Raw genomic sequence first — 16,300 nt, 5'->3', positions numbered from 1 at the left:
GCTGCATAGATAATTTTTCCCATCTCCTTCAATCCCTGGGTTCATAAATTCTATTATTAATGAAAAACATGTATGAAAAATGTTCTGTGGAGCAAGCCCATGTTTTGGGATAATTTCTGTGTTGGTGCTTTGATTTTGTTGATTAAATTGTTTGTCCAGTAGGTACGAGTTTCTCAGAATAAATCTTAGAAGTGTCGGTTAGTCTATATTTTCCAAAAAACATGATTTCATAATTGGTCAAAGATATTTCCTAAGTTTTTGAGCCACATCAGTTTTGTCTTCTTTCCTGTGAGTACTATAGGTTTTAGTAATTTGATATCATTTCAGTAGATCTAATGTATGTTAGAAAGAACACACTCTATATATGGTGAAGAGTATTTAAATCAAGGGCTCGTCTGGGATTTGAACCAGGGAACTCTCGCACCCGAAGCAAAATCATACCACTACACCAACGAGCCAGTAGGTCATCCGTGATTTGCTGCCAAGCATTTTGTTAGATATGTCTGATAAAGTATCATCAAAAAGGAAATAAAAACAATTCTTTCTTATGTTTAGTATCCTTCACATAACTGTAGGAAGTATCATTGCTTTGTGAATGAGATACAGGAAGATGGCGTCTGAGGAAGTTAACTCTTTAGCAGGAATCTATTTAAAGGAAATAGTTCTATGGTTTTCTTTTTTCAGAAAATTTGGGCTCGTCCGAGATTTGAACCTGGGACCTCTCGCACCCAAAGCGAGAATCATACCCCTAGACCAACAAGCCTTAGATTCCATATTATATGTTTTTTTTTAGTTTTTGTGTGAACTTAACTCTTAATTATTATTTAAAGGAAATAGTTCTATGGTTTTCTATTTTCAGAAAATTTGGGCTCGTCCGGGATTTGAACCCGGGACTTTTCGCACCCAAAGCGAGAATCATACCCCTAGACCAACGAGCCTTAGATTCCATTTTTTTATGTTTTTTTTATTTTTTGTGTGAACTTAACTCTTAATTATTATTTAAAGGAAATAGTTCTATGGTTTTATTTAAAGGAAATAGTTCTATGGTTTTCTTTTTTCAGAAAAGTTGGGCTCGTCCGGGATTTGAACCCGGGACCTCTCGCACCCTAAGCGAGATTCATACACCTAGACCAACGAGCACTTTTTTATGTGTTTTTTTATTTTTTCGTGTGAAATTTTTCAAAGTGGTCTCTTACACACATTCCACTTAAAAAAATAATAAGGTTTTCAGTCTTGTAGTCCAAAGATACTGTATATAGCAGCTTTATGTAATTATATTCAGACCAAAAAATACAATTTGTGGAAACAGACTCTTTCGTACTCTATGCTTAACCAATCAGACTATAATAAAAACCTAGGTTTCAAAGATCTCAGGGTAGTGAAGAAAAGCAAGTCTAGAAAAGGTGTTAACATGGAATCTCTGTCCACAGAGAGATCATTCTTGAAATAAGAGGTCTAAAACTGTTGTATAATGCTCTTTTACCCTTAGTGCTGACATTAAACAATTCAGAGCACTTAAGAGTATGATGTTTATTCTATGACGTGTAAAAAAAAAAAATTATCTAAAGCAATTTCCTCACCTAAAGAAACACAACACTATCACTAAAATATACACCAGAATAGGCTGCATAGATAATTTTTCCCATCTCCTTCAATCCCTGGGTTCATAAATTCTATTATTAATGAAAAACATGTATGAAAAATGTTCTGTGGAGCAAGCCCATGTTTTGGGATAATTTCTGTGTTGGTGCTTTGATTTTGTTGATTAAATTGTTTGTCCAGTAGGTACGAGTTTCTCAGAATAAATCTTAGAAGTGTCGGTTAGTCTATATTTTCCAAAAAACATGATTTCATAATTGGTCAAAGATATTTCTTAAGTTTTTGAGCCACATCAGTTTTGTCTTCTTTCCTGTGATTACTATAGGTTTTAGTAATTTGATATCATTTCAGTAGATCTAATGTATGTTAGAAACAACACACTCTATATATGGTGAAGAGTATTTAAATCAAGGGCTCGTCTGGGATTTGAACCAGGGAACTCTCGCACCCGAAGCAAAATCATACCACTACACCAACGAGCCAGTAGGTCATCCGTGATTTGCTGCCAAGCATTTTGTTAGATATGTCTGATAAAGTATCATCAAAAAGGAAATAAAAACAATTCTTTCTTATGTTTAGTATCCTTCACATAACTGTAGGAAGTATCATTGCTTTGTGAATGAGATACAGGAAGATGGCGTCTGAGGAAGTTAACTCTTTAGCAGGAATCTATTTAAAGGAAATAGTTCTATGGTTTTCTTTTTTCAGAAAATTTGGGCTCGTCCGGGATTTGAACCCGGGACCTCTCGCAACCAAAGCAAGAATCATACCCCTAGACCAACGAGCCTTAGATTCCATATTATATGTTTTTTTTTAGTTTTTGTGTGAACTTAACTCTTAATTATTATTTAATGGAAATAGTTCTATGGTTTTCTTTTTTCAGAAAATTTGGGCTCACCCAAGGCGAGAATCATACCCCTAGACCAACGAGCCTTAGATTCCATTTTATATGTTTTTTTTATTTTTTGTGTGAACTTAACTCTTAATTATTATTTAAAGGAAATAGTTCTATGGTTTTATTTAAAGGAAATAGTTCTATGGTTTTCTTTTTTCAGAAAAGTTGGGCTCGTCCGGGATTTGAACCCGGGACCTCTCGCACCCTAAGCGAGAATCATACCCCTAGACCAACGAGCCTTAGATGCAATTTTGTATGTGTTTTTTTATTTTTTTGTGTGAAATTTTTCAAAGTGGTCTCTTACACACATTCCACTTAAAAAAATAATAAGGTTTTCAGTGTTGTAGTCCAAAGATACTGTATATAGCAGCTTTATGTAATTATATTCAGACCAAAAAATACAATTTGTGGAAACAGACTCTTTCGTACTCTATGCTTAACCAATCAGACTGTAATAAAAACCTAGGTTTCAAAGATCTCAGGGTAGTGAAGAAAAGCAAGTCTAGAAAAGGTGTTAACATGGAATCTCTGTCCACAGAGAGATCATTCTTGAAATAAGAGGTCTAAAACTGTTGTATAATGCTCTTTTACCCTTAGTGCTGACATTAAACAATTCAGAGCACTTAAGAGTATGATGTTTATTCTATGACGTGTAAAAAAAAAAATTATCTAAAGCAATTTCCTCACCTAAAGAAACACAACACTATCACTAAAATATACACCAGAATAGGCTGCATAGATAATTTTTCCCATCTCCTTCAATCCCTGGGTTCATAAATTCTATTATTAATGAAAAACATGTATGAAAAATGTTCTGTGGAGCAAGCCCATGTTTTGGGATAATTTCTGTGTTGGTGCTTTGATTTTGTTGATTAAATTGTTTGTCCAGTAGGTACGAGTTTCTCAGAATAAATCTTAGAAGTGTCGGTTAGTCTATATTTTCCAAAAAACATGATTTCATAATTGGTCAAAGATATTTCCTAAGTTTTTGAGCCACATCAGTTTTGTCTTCTTTCCTGTGAGTACTATAGGTTTTAGTAATTTGATATCATTTCAGTAGATCTAATGTATGTTAGAAAGAACACACTCTATATATGGTGAAGAGTATTTAAATCAAGGGCTCGTCTGGGATTTGAACCAGGGAACTCTCGCACCCGAAGCAAAATCATACCACTACACCAACGAGCCAGTAGGTCATCCGTGATTTGCTGCCAAGCATTTTGTTAGATATGTCTGATAAAGTATCATCAAAAAGGAAATAAAAACAATTCTTTCTTATGTTTAGTATCCTTCACATAACTGTAGGAAGTATCATTGCTTTGTGAATGAGATACAGGAAGATGGCGTCTGAGGAAGTTAACTCTTTAGCAGGAATCTATTTAAAGGAAATAGTTCTATGGTTTTCTTTTTTCAGAAAATTTGGGCTCGTCCGAGATTTGAACCTGGGACCTCTCGCACCCAAAGCGAGAATCATACCCCTAGACCAACGAGCCTTAGATTCCATATTATATGTTTTTTTTTAGTTTTTGTGTGAACTTAACTCTTAATTATTATTTAAAGGAAATAGTTCTATGGTTTTCTATTTTCAGAAAATTTGGGCTCGTCCGGGATTTGAACCCGGGACTTTTCGCACCCAAAGCGAGAATCATACCCCTAGACCAACGAGCCTTAGATTCCATTTTTTTATGTTTTTTTTATTTTTTGTGTGAACTTAACTCTTAATTATTATTTAAAGGAAATAGTTCTATGGTTTTATTTAAAGGAAATAGTTCTATGGTTTTCTTTTTTCAGAAAAGTTGGGCTCGTCCGGGATTTGAACCCGGGACCTCTCGCACCCTAAGCGAGATTCATACACCTAGACCAACGAGCCTTAGACGCAATTTTTTATGTGTTTTTTTATTTTTTCGTGTGAAATTTTTCAAAGTGGTCTCTTACACACATTCCACTTAAAAAAATAATAAGGTTTTCAGTCTTGTAGTCCAAAGATACTGTATATAGCAGCTTTATGTAATTATATTCAGACCAAAAAATACAATTTGTGGAAACAGACTCTTTCGTACTCTATGCTTAACCAATCAGACTATAATAAAAACCTAGGTTTCAAAGATCTCAGGGTAGTGAAGAAAAGCAAGTCTAGAAAAGGTGTTAACATGGAATCTCTGTCCACAGAGAGATCATTCTTGAAATAAGAGGTCTAAAACTGTTGTATAATGCTCTTTTACCCTTAGTGCTGACATTAAACAATTCAGAGCACTTAAGAGTATGATGTTTATTCTATGACGTGTAAAAAAAACAAATTATCTAAAGCAATTTCCTCACCTAAAGAAACACAACACTATCACTAAAATATACACCAGAATAGGCTGCATAGATAATTTTTCCCATCTCCTTCAATCCCTGGGTTCATAAATTCTATTATTAATGAAAAACATGTATGAAAAATGTTCTGTGGAGCAAGCCCATGTTTTGGGATAATTTCTGTGTTGGTGCTTTGATTTTGTTGATTAAATTGTTTGTCCAGTAGGTACGAGTTTCTCAGAATAAATCTTAGAAGTGTCGGTTAGTCTATATTTTCCAAAAAACATGATTTCATAATTGGTCAAAGATATTTCCTAAGTTTTTGAGCCACATCAGTTTTGTCTTCTTTCCTGTGAGTACTATAGGTTTTAGTAATTTGATATCATTTCAGTAGATCTAATGTATGTTAGAAAGAACACACTCTATATATGGTGAAGAGTATTTAAATCAAGGGCTCGTCTGGGATTTGAACCAGAAAACTCTTGCACCAGAAGCAAAATTATACCACTACACCAACGAGCCAGTAGGTCATCCGTGATTTGCTGCCAAGTATTTTGTTAGATATGTCTGATAAAGTATCATCAAAAAGGAAATAAAACTATTTTTTCTTATGTTTAGTATCCTTCACATAACTGTAGGAAATATCATTGCTTTGTGAATGAGATACAGGAAGATGGCGTCTGAGGAAGTTAACTCTTTAGGAGGAATCTATTTAAAGGAAATAGTTCTATGGTTTTCTTTTTTCAGAAAATTTGGGCTCGCCCAGGATTTGAACCCAGGACCTCTCGCACCCAAAGCGAGAATCATACCCCTAGACCAACGAGCCTTAGATTCCTTTTTATATGTTTTTTTTATTTTTTGTGTGAACTTAACTCTTAATTATTATTTAAAGGAAATAGTTCTATGGTTTTATTTAAAGAAAATAGTTCTATGGTTTTCTTTTTTCAGAAAAGCTGGGCTCGTCCGGGATTTGAACCCGGGACCTCTCGCACCCTAAGCGAGAATCATACCCCTAGACCAACGAGCCTTAGATGAAATTTTTTATGTGTTTTTTTATTTTTTTGTGTGAAATTTTTCAAAGTGGTCTCTTACACACATTCCACTTAAAAAAAAAATAAGGTTTTCAGTCTTGTAGTCCAAAGATACTGTATATAGCAGCTTTATGTAATTATATTCAGACCAAAAAATACAATTTGTGGAAACAGACTCTTTCGTACTCTATGCTTAACCAATCAGACTATAATAAAAACCTAGGTTTCAAAGATCTCAGGGTAGTGAAGAAAAGCAAGTCTAGAAAAGGTGTTAACATGGAATCTCTGTCCACGGAGAGATCATTCTTGAAATAAGAGGTCTAAAACTGTTGTATAATGCTCTTTTACCCTTAGTGCTGACATTAAACAATTCAGAGCACTTAAGAGTATGATGTTTATTCTATGACGTGTAAAAAAAAAACAAATTATCTAAAGCAATTTCCTCACCTAAAGAAACACAACACTATCACTAAAATATACACCAGAATAGGCTGCATAGATAATTTTTCCCATCTCCTTCAATCCCTGGGTTCATAAATTCTATTATTAATGAAAAACATGTATGAAAAATGTTCTTTGGAGCAAGCCCATGTTTTGGGATAATTTCTGTGTTGGTGCTTTGATTTTGTTGATTAAATTGTTTGTCCAGTAGGTACGAGTTTCTCAGAATAAATCTTAGAAGTGTCGGTTAGTCTATATTTTCCAAAAAACATAATTTATGCTTACCTGATAAATTCCTTTCTTCTGTTGTGTGATCAGTCCACGGGTCATCATTACTTCTGGGATATTATCTGCTCCCCTACAGGAAGTGCAAGAGGATTCACCCAGCAGAGTTGCTATATAGCTCCTCCCCTCTACGTCACCTCCAGTCATTCGACCAAAGACCAACGAGAAAGGAGAAGCCAAGGGTGTAGTGGTGACTGAATTATAATTTAAAAAATATGTACCTGCCTTAAAAAACAGGGCGGGCCGTGGACTGATCACACAACAGAAGAAAGGAATTTATCAGGTAAGCATAAATTATGTTTTCTTCTGTTATGTGTGATCAGTCCACGGGTCATCATTACTTCTGGGATACCAATACCAAAGCAAAAGTACACGGATGACGGGAGGGATAGGCAGGCTCATTATACAGAAGGAACCACTGCCTGAAGAACCTTTCTCCCAAAAATAGCCTCCGAAGAAGCAAAAGTGTCAAATTTGTAAAATTTGGAAAAAGTATGAAGCGAAGACCAAGTTGCAGCCTTGCAAATCTGTTCAACAGAGGCCTCATTCTTAAAGGCCCAAGTGGACGACACATCTCTAGTGGAGTGAGCTGTAATTCTTTCAGGAGGCTGCTGTCCAGCAGTCTCATAGGCTAAACGTATTATGCTACGAAGCCAAAAAGAGAGAGAGGTAGCAGAAGCTTTTTGACCTCTCCTCTGTCCAGAATAAACGACAAACAGGGAAGAAGTTTGGCGAAAATCTTTAGTTGCCTGCAAGTAGAACTTGAGGGCACGAACTACATCCAGATTGTGTAGAAGACGTTCCTTCTTTGAAGAAGGATTTGGACACAAGGAGGGAACAACAATCTCTTGATTGATATTCCTGTTAGAGACAACCTTAGGTAAGAACCCAGGTTTAGTACGCAGAACTACCTTGTCTGAGTGAAAGATCAGATAAGGAGAATCACAATGTAGGGCTGATAACTCAGAGACTCTTCGAGCCGAGGAAATAGCCATTAAAAATAGAACTTTCCAAGATAACAATCTTATATCAATGGAATGAAGGGGTTCAAACGGAACACCCTGTAAAACGTTAAGAACTAAGTTTAAACTCCATGGCGGAGCAACAGTTTTAAACACAGGCTTGATCCTAGCTAAAGCCTGACAAAAGGCCTGGATGTCTGAATTTTCTGACAGACGCCTGTGTAACAAGATGGACAGAGCTGAGATCTGTCCCTTTAATGAGCTAGCCGATAAACCCTTTTCTAAACCTTCTTGTAGAAAAGACAATATCCTAGGAATCCTAACCTTACTCCAGGAGTAATCTTTGGATTCACACCAGTATAGGTATTTACGCCATATTTTATGGTAAATCTTTCTGGTAACAGGCTTCCTAGCCTGTATCAGGGTATCAATAACCGACTCAGAAAACCCACGTTTTGATAAAATCAAGCGTTCAATTTCCAAGCAGTCAGCTTCAGAGAAGTTAGACTTTGATGTTTGAATGGACCCTGAATCAGAAGGTCCTGTCTTAGAGGTAGAGACCACGGCGGACAGGATGACATGTCCACTAGATCTGCATACCAAGTCCTGCGCGGCCATGCAGGCGCTATTAGAATCACTGATGCTCTCTCCTGTTTGATTTTGGCAATCAATCGAGGAAGCAGCGGGAAGGGTGGAAACACATAAGCCATCCTGAAGTTCCAAGGTGCTGTCAAAGCATCTATCAGAACCGCTCCCGGATCCCTGGATCTGGATCTGTAGCGAGGAAGTTTGGCATTCTGGCGAGACGCCATGAGATCTATCTCTGGTTTGCCCCAACGTCGAAGTATTTGGGCAAAGACCTCCGGATGAAGTTCCCACTCCCCCGGATGAAGAGTCTGGCGACTCAAGAAATCCGCCTCCCAGTTCTCCACTCCCGGGATGTGGATTGCTGACAGGTGGCAAGAGTGAGACTCTGCCCAGCGAATTATCTTTGATACTTCTATCATTGCTAGGGAGCTTCTTGTCCCTCCCTGATGGTTGATGTAAGCTACAGTCGTGATGTTGTCCGACTGAAACCTGATGAACCCCCGAGTCTTTAACTGGGGCCAAGCTAGAAGGGCATTGAGAACTGCTCTCAATTCCAGAATGTTTATTGGCAGGAGACTTTCCTCCTGACTCCATTGTCCCTGAGCCTTCAGAGAATTCCAGACAGCGCCCCAACCTAGAAGGCTGGCGTCTGTTGTTACAATTGTCCAGTCCGGCCTGCTGAAAGGCATCCCCCTGGACAGATGTGGCCGAGAAAGCCACCATAGAAGAGAGTTTCTGGTCTCTTGATCCAGATTCAGAGTGGGGGACAAATCTGAGTAATCCCCATTCCACTGACTCAGCATGCACAATTGCAGCGGTCTGAGATATAGGCGTGCAAAGGGAACTATGTCCATTGCTGCTACCATTAAGCCGATCACCTCCATGCATTGAGCTACTGACGGGAGTTGAATGGAATGAAGGACACGGCATGCATTTAGAAGCTTTGTTAATCTGTCTTCTGTCAGATAAATCTTCATTTCTACGGAATCTATAAGAGTCCCCAAGAATGGAACCCTTGTGAGAGGCAAGAGAGAACTCTTCTTTTCGTTCACTTTCCATCCATGCGACCTTAGAAATGCCAGAACTAACTCTGAGACTTGGCAGTTTGAAAGCTTGAAGCTTGTATCAGAATGTCGTCTAGGTACGGAGCTACCGAAATTCCTCGCGGTCTCAGAACCGCCAGAAGGGCACCCAGAACCTTTGTGAAGATTCTTGGAGCCGTAGCCAATCCGAATGGAAGAGCTACAAACTGGTAATGCCTGTCTAAGAAGGCAAACCTTAGATACCGGTAATGATCTTTGTGAATCGGTATGTGAAGGTAAGCATCCTTTAAATCCACTGTGGTCATGTACTGACCCTTTTGGATCATGGGTAAGATTGTCCGAATAGTTTCCATTTTGAACGATGGAACTCTTAGGAATTTGTTTAGGATCTTTAAATCCAAGATTGGCCTGAAAGTTCCCTCTTTTTTGGGAACCACAAACAGGTTTGAGTAAAACCCTTGTCCTTGTTCCGACCGCGGAACCGGATGGATCACTCCCATTAATAATAGATCTTGTACACAGCGTAGAAACGCGTCTTTCTTTATTTGGTTTGTTGACAACCTTGACAGATGAAATCTCCCTCGTGGGGGAGATAATTTGAAGTCTAGAAGGTATCCCTGAGATATGATCTCTAGCGCCCAGGGATCCTGGACATCTCTTGCCCAAGCCTGGGCGAAGAGAGAGAGTCTGCCCCCCACTAGATCCGGTCCCGGATCGGGGGCCCTCGGTTCATGCTGTCTTAGGGGCAGCAGCAGGTTTTCTGGCCTGCTTGCCCTTATTCCAGGACTGGTTAGGTTTCCAGCCTTGTCTGTAACGAGCAACAGCTCCTTCCTGTTTTGGTGCAGTGGAAGTTGATGCTGCACCTGCTTTGAAATTCCGAAAGGGACGAAAATTAGACTGTCTAGCCTTAGCTTTGGCTTTGTCTTGAGGTAGAGCATGGCCCTTACCTCCTGTAATGTCAGCGATAATTTCTTTCAAACCGGGCCCAAATAAAGTTTGCCCCTTGAAAGGTATATTAAGTAATTTGGACTTAGAAGTTACATCAGCCGACCAGGATTTTAGCCACAGCGCCCTACGTGCCTGAATGGCGAATCCTGAATTCTTAGCCGTAAGTTTGGTTAAATGTACTACGGCCTCCGAAACGAATGAATTAGCTAGTTTAAGGACTCTAAGCCTGTCCGTAATGTCGTCCAGCGTAGCGGAACTAAGGTTCTCTTCCAGAGACTCAATCCAAAATGCTGCCGCAGCCGTAATCGGCGCGATGCATGCAAGGGGTTGCAATATCAAACCTTGTTGAACAAACATTTTCTTAAGGTAACCCTCTAATTTTTTATCCATAGGATCTGAAAAAGCACAGCTATCCTCCACCGGGATAGTGGTGCGCTTAGCTAAAGTAGAAACTGCTCCCTCCACCTTAGGGACCGTTTGCCATAAGTCCCGTGTGGTGGCGTCTATTGGAAACATCTTTCTAAATATTGGAGGGGGTGAGAACGGCACACCGGGTCTATCCCACTCCTTAGTAACAATTTCAGTTAATCTCTTAGGTATAGGAAAAACGTCAGTACTCGCCGGTACCGCAAAGTATTTATCCAACCTACACATTTTCTCTGGTATTGCAACAGTGTTACAATCGTTAAGAGCCGCTAAGACCTCCCCTAGTAATACACGGAGGTTTTCCAATTTAAATTTAAAATTTGAAATATCTGAATCCAATCTGCTTGGATCAGAACCGTCACCTACAGAATGAAGCTCTCCGTCCTCATGCTCTGCAAGCTGTGACGCAGTATCAGACATGGCCCTAGAATTATCAGCGCACTCTGTTCTCACCCCAGAGTGATCACGCTTGCCTCTTAGTTCTGGTAACTTAGCCAAAACTTCAGTCATAACAGTAGCCATATCTTGTAATGTTATCTGTAATGGCTGCCCAGATGTACTAGGCGCCATAATATCACGCACCTCCCGGGCGGGAGACGCAGGTACTGACACGTGAGGCGAGTTAGACGGCATAACTCTCCCCTCGCTGTTTGGTGAAATTTGTTCAATTTGTACAGATTGGCTTTTATTTAAAGTAGCATCAATACAGTTAGTACATAAATTTCTATTGGGCTCCACCTTGGCATTGGAACAAATGACACAGGTATCTTCCTCTGAATCAGACATGTTTAACACACTAGCAATAAACATGCAACTTGGTTACAATCTTATTTAACAAAAACGTACTGTGCCTCAAAGAAGCACTAAACGATTAAATGACAGTTGAAATAATGAACTGAAAAACAGTTATAGCATCACTCTTTAAAAACAACATAACTTGTTAGCAAAGGTTTGTTCCCATTAGTAAAGCAACACTAATTAAATTTTAAACATAAAAATTACAGAGCAACGTTTTAAAACACAGTCACTATATAAATCTCACAGCTCTGCTGAGAGAATCTACTTCCCTTCAAAGAAGTTTGAAGACCCCTGAGTTCTGTTAGAGATGAACCGGATCATGCAGAAAATATAAGTGTAACTGACTGGAAATTTTTTGATGCGTAGCAAAGAGCGCCAAAACGGCCCCTCCCCCTCACACACAGCAGTGAGAGAGAAACGAAACTGTCATAATCAAAACAAGCAAACTGCCAAGTGGAAAAATAATGCCCAAAAATTTATTCACTCAGTACCTCAGAAATGCAAACGATTCTACATTCCAGCAAAAACGTTTAACATGAATAAAATACCTATTAAAAGGTTTAATGTATTTTTACAGAGTAATTCCGGTGAAATACCATCCCCAGAATACTGAAGTGTAGAGTATACATACATGTCATTATAACGGTATAGCAGGATTTTCTCATCAATTCCATTCAGAAAATAAAAACTGCTACATACCTCAATGCAGATTCAACTGCCCGCTGTCCCCTGATCTGAAGCTTTTACCTCCCTCAGATGGCCGAGAAACAGCAATATGATCTTAACTACTCCGGTTAAAATCATAAGAAAAACTCTGGTAGATTCTTCTTCAAACTCTGCCAGAGAAGTAATAACACGCTCCGGTGCTATTGTAAAATAACAAACTTTTGATTGAAGTTATAAAAACTAGGAATAATCACCATAGTCCTCTCACACCTCCTATCTAGTCTTTGGGTGCAAGAGAATGACTGGAGGTGACGTAGAGGGGAGGAGCTATATAGCAACTCTGCTGGGTGAATCCTCTTGCACTTCCTGTAGGGGAGCAGATAATATCCCAGAAGTAATGATGACCCGTGGACTGATCACACATAACAGAAGAAAACATGATTTCATAATTGGTCAAAGATATTTCCTAAGTTTTTGAGCCACATCAGTTTTGTCTTCTTTCCTGTGAGTACTATAGGTTTTAGTAATTTGATATCATTTCAGTAGATCTAATGTATGTTAGAAAGAACACACTCTATATATGGTGAAGAGTATTTAAATCAAGGGCTCGTCTGGGATTTGAACCAGAAAACTCTCGCACCAGAAGCAAAATTATACCACTACACCAACGAGCCAGTAGGTCATCCGTGATTTGCTGCCAAGTATTTTGTTAGATATGTCTGATAAAGTATCATCAAAAAGGAAATAAAACAATTTTTTCTTATGTTTAGTATCCTTCACATAACTGTAGGAAATATCATTGCTTTGTGAATGAGATACAGGAAGATGGCGTCTGAGGAAGTTAACTCTTTAGGAGGAATCTATTTAAAGGAAATAGTTCTATGGTTTTCTTTTTTCAGAAAATTTGGGCTCGTCCAGGATTTGAACCCAGGACCTCTCGCACCCAAAGCGAGAATCATACCCCTAGACCAACGAGCCTTAGATTCCTTTTTATATGTTTTTTTTATTTTTTGTGTGAACTTAACTCTTAATTATTATTTAAAGGAAATAGTTCTATGGTTTTATTTAAAGGAAATAGTTCTATGGTTTTCTTTTTTCAGAAAAGTTGGGCTCGACCGGGATTTGAACCCGGGACCTCTCGCACCCTAAGCGAGAATCATACCCCTAGACCAACGAGCCTTAGATGAAATTTGTGAAGTGGTTTTTTATTTTTTTGTTTGAAATTTTTCAAAGTGGTCTCTTACACACATTCCACTTAAAAAAATAATAAGGTTTTCAGTCTTGTAGTCCAAAGATACTGTATATAGCAGCTTTATGTAATTATATTCAGACCAAAAAATACAATTTGTGGAAACAGACTCTTTCGTACTCTATGCTTAACCAATCAGACTATAATAAAAACCTAGGTTTCAAAGATCTCAGGGTAGTGAAGAAAAGCAAGTCTAGAAAAGGTGTTAACATGGAATCTCTCGCACCCGAAGCAAATTCATACCACTACACCAACGAGCCAGTAGGTCATCCGTGATTTGCTGTCAAGCATTTTGTTAGATATGTCTGATAAAGTAGCATCAAAAAGGAAATAAAAACAATTCTTTCTTATGTTTAGTATCCTTCACATAACTGTAGGAAGTATCATTGCTTTGTGAATGAGATACAGGAAGATGGCGTCTGATGAAGTTAACTCTTTAGCAGGAATCTATTTAAAGGAAATAGTTCTATGGTTTTCTTTTTTCAGAAAATTTGGGCTCGTCCGAGATTTGAACCTGGGACCTCTGGCACCCAAAGCGAGAATCATACCCCTAGACCAACGAGCCTTAGATACCATATTATATGTTTTTTTATAGTTTTTGTGTGAACTTAACTCTTAATTATTATTTAATGGAAATAGTTCTATGGTTTTCTTTTTTCAGAAAATTTGGGCTCGTCCGGGATTTGAACCCTGGACCTCTTGCACCCAAAGCGAGAATCATACCCCTAGACCAACGAGCCTTAGATTCCATTTTCTATGTTTTTTTTATTTTTTGTGTGAACTTAACTCTTAATTATTATTTAAAGGAAATAGTTCTATGGTTTTATTTAAAGGAAATAGTTCTATGGTTTTCTTTTTTCAGAAAAGTTGGGCTCGTCCGGGATTTGAACACGGGACCTCTCGCACCCTAAGCGAGAATCATACCCCTAGACCAACGAGCCTTAGATGCAATTTTGTATGTGTTTTTTTATTTTTTTGTGTGAAATTTTTCAAAGTGGTCTCTTACACACATTCCACTTAAAAAAATAATAAGGTTTTCAGTGTTGTAGTCCAAAGATACTGTATATAGCAGCTTTATGTAATTATATTCAGACCAAAAAATACAATTTGTGGAAACAGACTCTTTCGTACTCTATGCTTAACCAATCAGACTGTAATAAAAACCTAGGTTTCAAAGATCTCAGGGTAGTGAAGAAAAGCAAGTCTAGAAAAGGTGTTAACATGGAATCTCTGTCCACAGAGAGATCATTCTTGAAATAAGAGGTCTAAAACTGTTGTATAATGCTCTTTTCCCCTTAGTGCTGACATTAAACAATTCAGAGCACTTAAGAGTATGATGTTTATTCTATGACGTGTAAAAAAAAAAATTATCTAAAGCAATTTCCTCACCTAAAGAAACACAACACTATCACTAAAATATACACCAGAATAGGCTGCATAGATAATTTTTCCCATCTCCTTCAATCCCTGGGTTCATAAATTCTATTATTAATGAAAAACATGTATGAAAAATGTTCTGTGGAGCAAGCCCATGTTTTGGGATAATTTCTGTGTTGGTGCTTTGATTTTGTTGATTAAATTGTTTGTCCAGTAGGTACGAGTTTCTCAGAATAAATCTTAGAAGTGTCGGTTAGTCTATATTTTCCAAAAAACATGATTTCATAATTGGTCAAAGATATTTCCTAAGTTTTTGAGCCACATCAGTTTTGTCTTCTTTCCTGTGAGTACTATAGGTTTTAGTAATTTGATATCATTTCAGTAGATCTAATGTATGTTAGAAAGAACACACTCTATATATGGTGAAGAGTATTTAAATCAAGGGCTCGTCTGGGATTTGAACCAGGGAACTCTCGCACCCGAAGCAAAATCATACCACTACACCAACGAGCCAGTAGGTCATCCGTGATTTGCTGCCAAGCATTTTGTTAGATATGTCTGATAAAGTATCATCAAAAAGGAAATAAAAACAATTCTTTCTTATGTTTAGTATCCTTCACATAACTGTAGGAAGTATCATTGCTTTGTGAATGAGATACAGGAAGATGGCGTCTGAGGAAGTTAACTCTTTAGCAGGAATCTATTTAAAGGAAATAGTTCTATGGTTTTCTTTTTTCAGAAAATTTGGGCTCGTCCGAGATTTGAACCTGGGACCTCTCGCACCCAAAGCGAGAATCATACCCCTAGACCAACAAGCCTTAGATTCCATATTATATGTTTTTTTTTAGTTTTTGTGTGAACTTAACTCTTAATTATTATTTAAAGGAAATAGTTCTATGGTTTTCTATTTTCAGAAAATTTGGGCTCGTCCGGGATTTGAACCCGGGACTTTTCGCACCCAAAGCGAGAATCATACCCCTAGACCAACGAGCCTTAGATTCCATTTTTTTATGTTTTTTTTATTTTTTGTGTGAACTTAACTCTTAATTATTATTTAAAGGAAATAGTTCTATGGTTTTATTTAAAGGAAATAGTTCTATGGTTTTCTTTTTTCAGAAAAGTTGGGCTCGTCCGGGATTTGAACCCGGGACCTCTCGCACCCTAAGCGAGATTCATACACCTAGACCAACGAGCCTTAGATGCAATTTTTTATGTGTTTTTTTATTTTTTCGTGTGAAATTTTTCAAAGTGGTCTCTTACACACATTCCACTTAAAAAAATAATAAGGTTTTCAGTCTTGTAGTCCAAAGATACTGTATATAGCAGCTTTATGTAATTATATTCAGACCAAAAAATACAATTTGTGGAAACAGAATCTTTCGTACTCTATGCTTAACCAATCAGACTATAATAAAAACCTAGGTTTCAAAGATCTCAGGGTAGTGAAGAAAAGCAAGTCTAGAAAAGGTGTTAACATGGAATCTCTGTCCACAGAGAGATCATTCTTGAAATAAGAGGTCTAAAACTGTTGTATAATGCTCTTTTACCCTTAGTGCTGACATTAAACAATTCAGAGCACTTAAGAGTATGATGTTTATTCTATGACGTGTAAAAAAAAAAAATTATCTAAAGCAATTTCCTCACCTAAAGAAACACAACACTATCACTAAAATATACACCAGAATAGGCTGCAT

General features: G+C 37.8%; 2 non-coding genes across 2 annotated transcripts; both read right to left on the bottom strand.

Moving 5' to 3' along the window:
* Window positions 1-2,661: 2,661 nt before the first annotated feature.
* On the bottom strand, window positions 2,662-2,733 carry TRNAP-AGG (transfer RNA proline (anticodon AGG)). Its single transcript has one exon. It is a non-coding gene; the product is annotated as a tRNA-Pro (tRNA).
* A 3,014-nt stretch (window positions 2,734-5,747) lies between these two features.
* Window positions 5,748-5,819, bottom strand: TRNAP-AGG (transfer RNA proline (anticodon AGG)). Its single transcript has one exon. It is a non-coding gene; the product is annotated as a tRNA-Pro (tRNA).
* Between the last annotated feature and the right edge of the window lie 10,481 nt (window positions 5,820-16,300).

This window comes from Bombina bombina, chromosome 4 (assembly GCF_027579735.1).
Source record: "Bombina bombina isolate aBomBom1 chromosome 4, aBomBom1.pri, whole genome shotgun sequence".
In the NCBI taxonomy this organism is placed as follows: Eukaryota; Metazoa; Chordata; class Amphibia; order Anura; family Bombinatoridae; genus Bombina; species Bombina bombina.
This window is presented reverse-complemented; position numbering and strand designations above follow the sequence as displayed.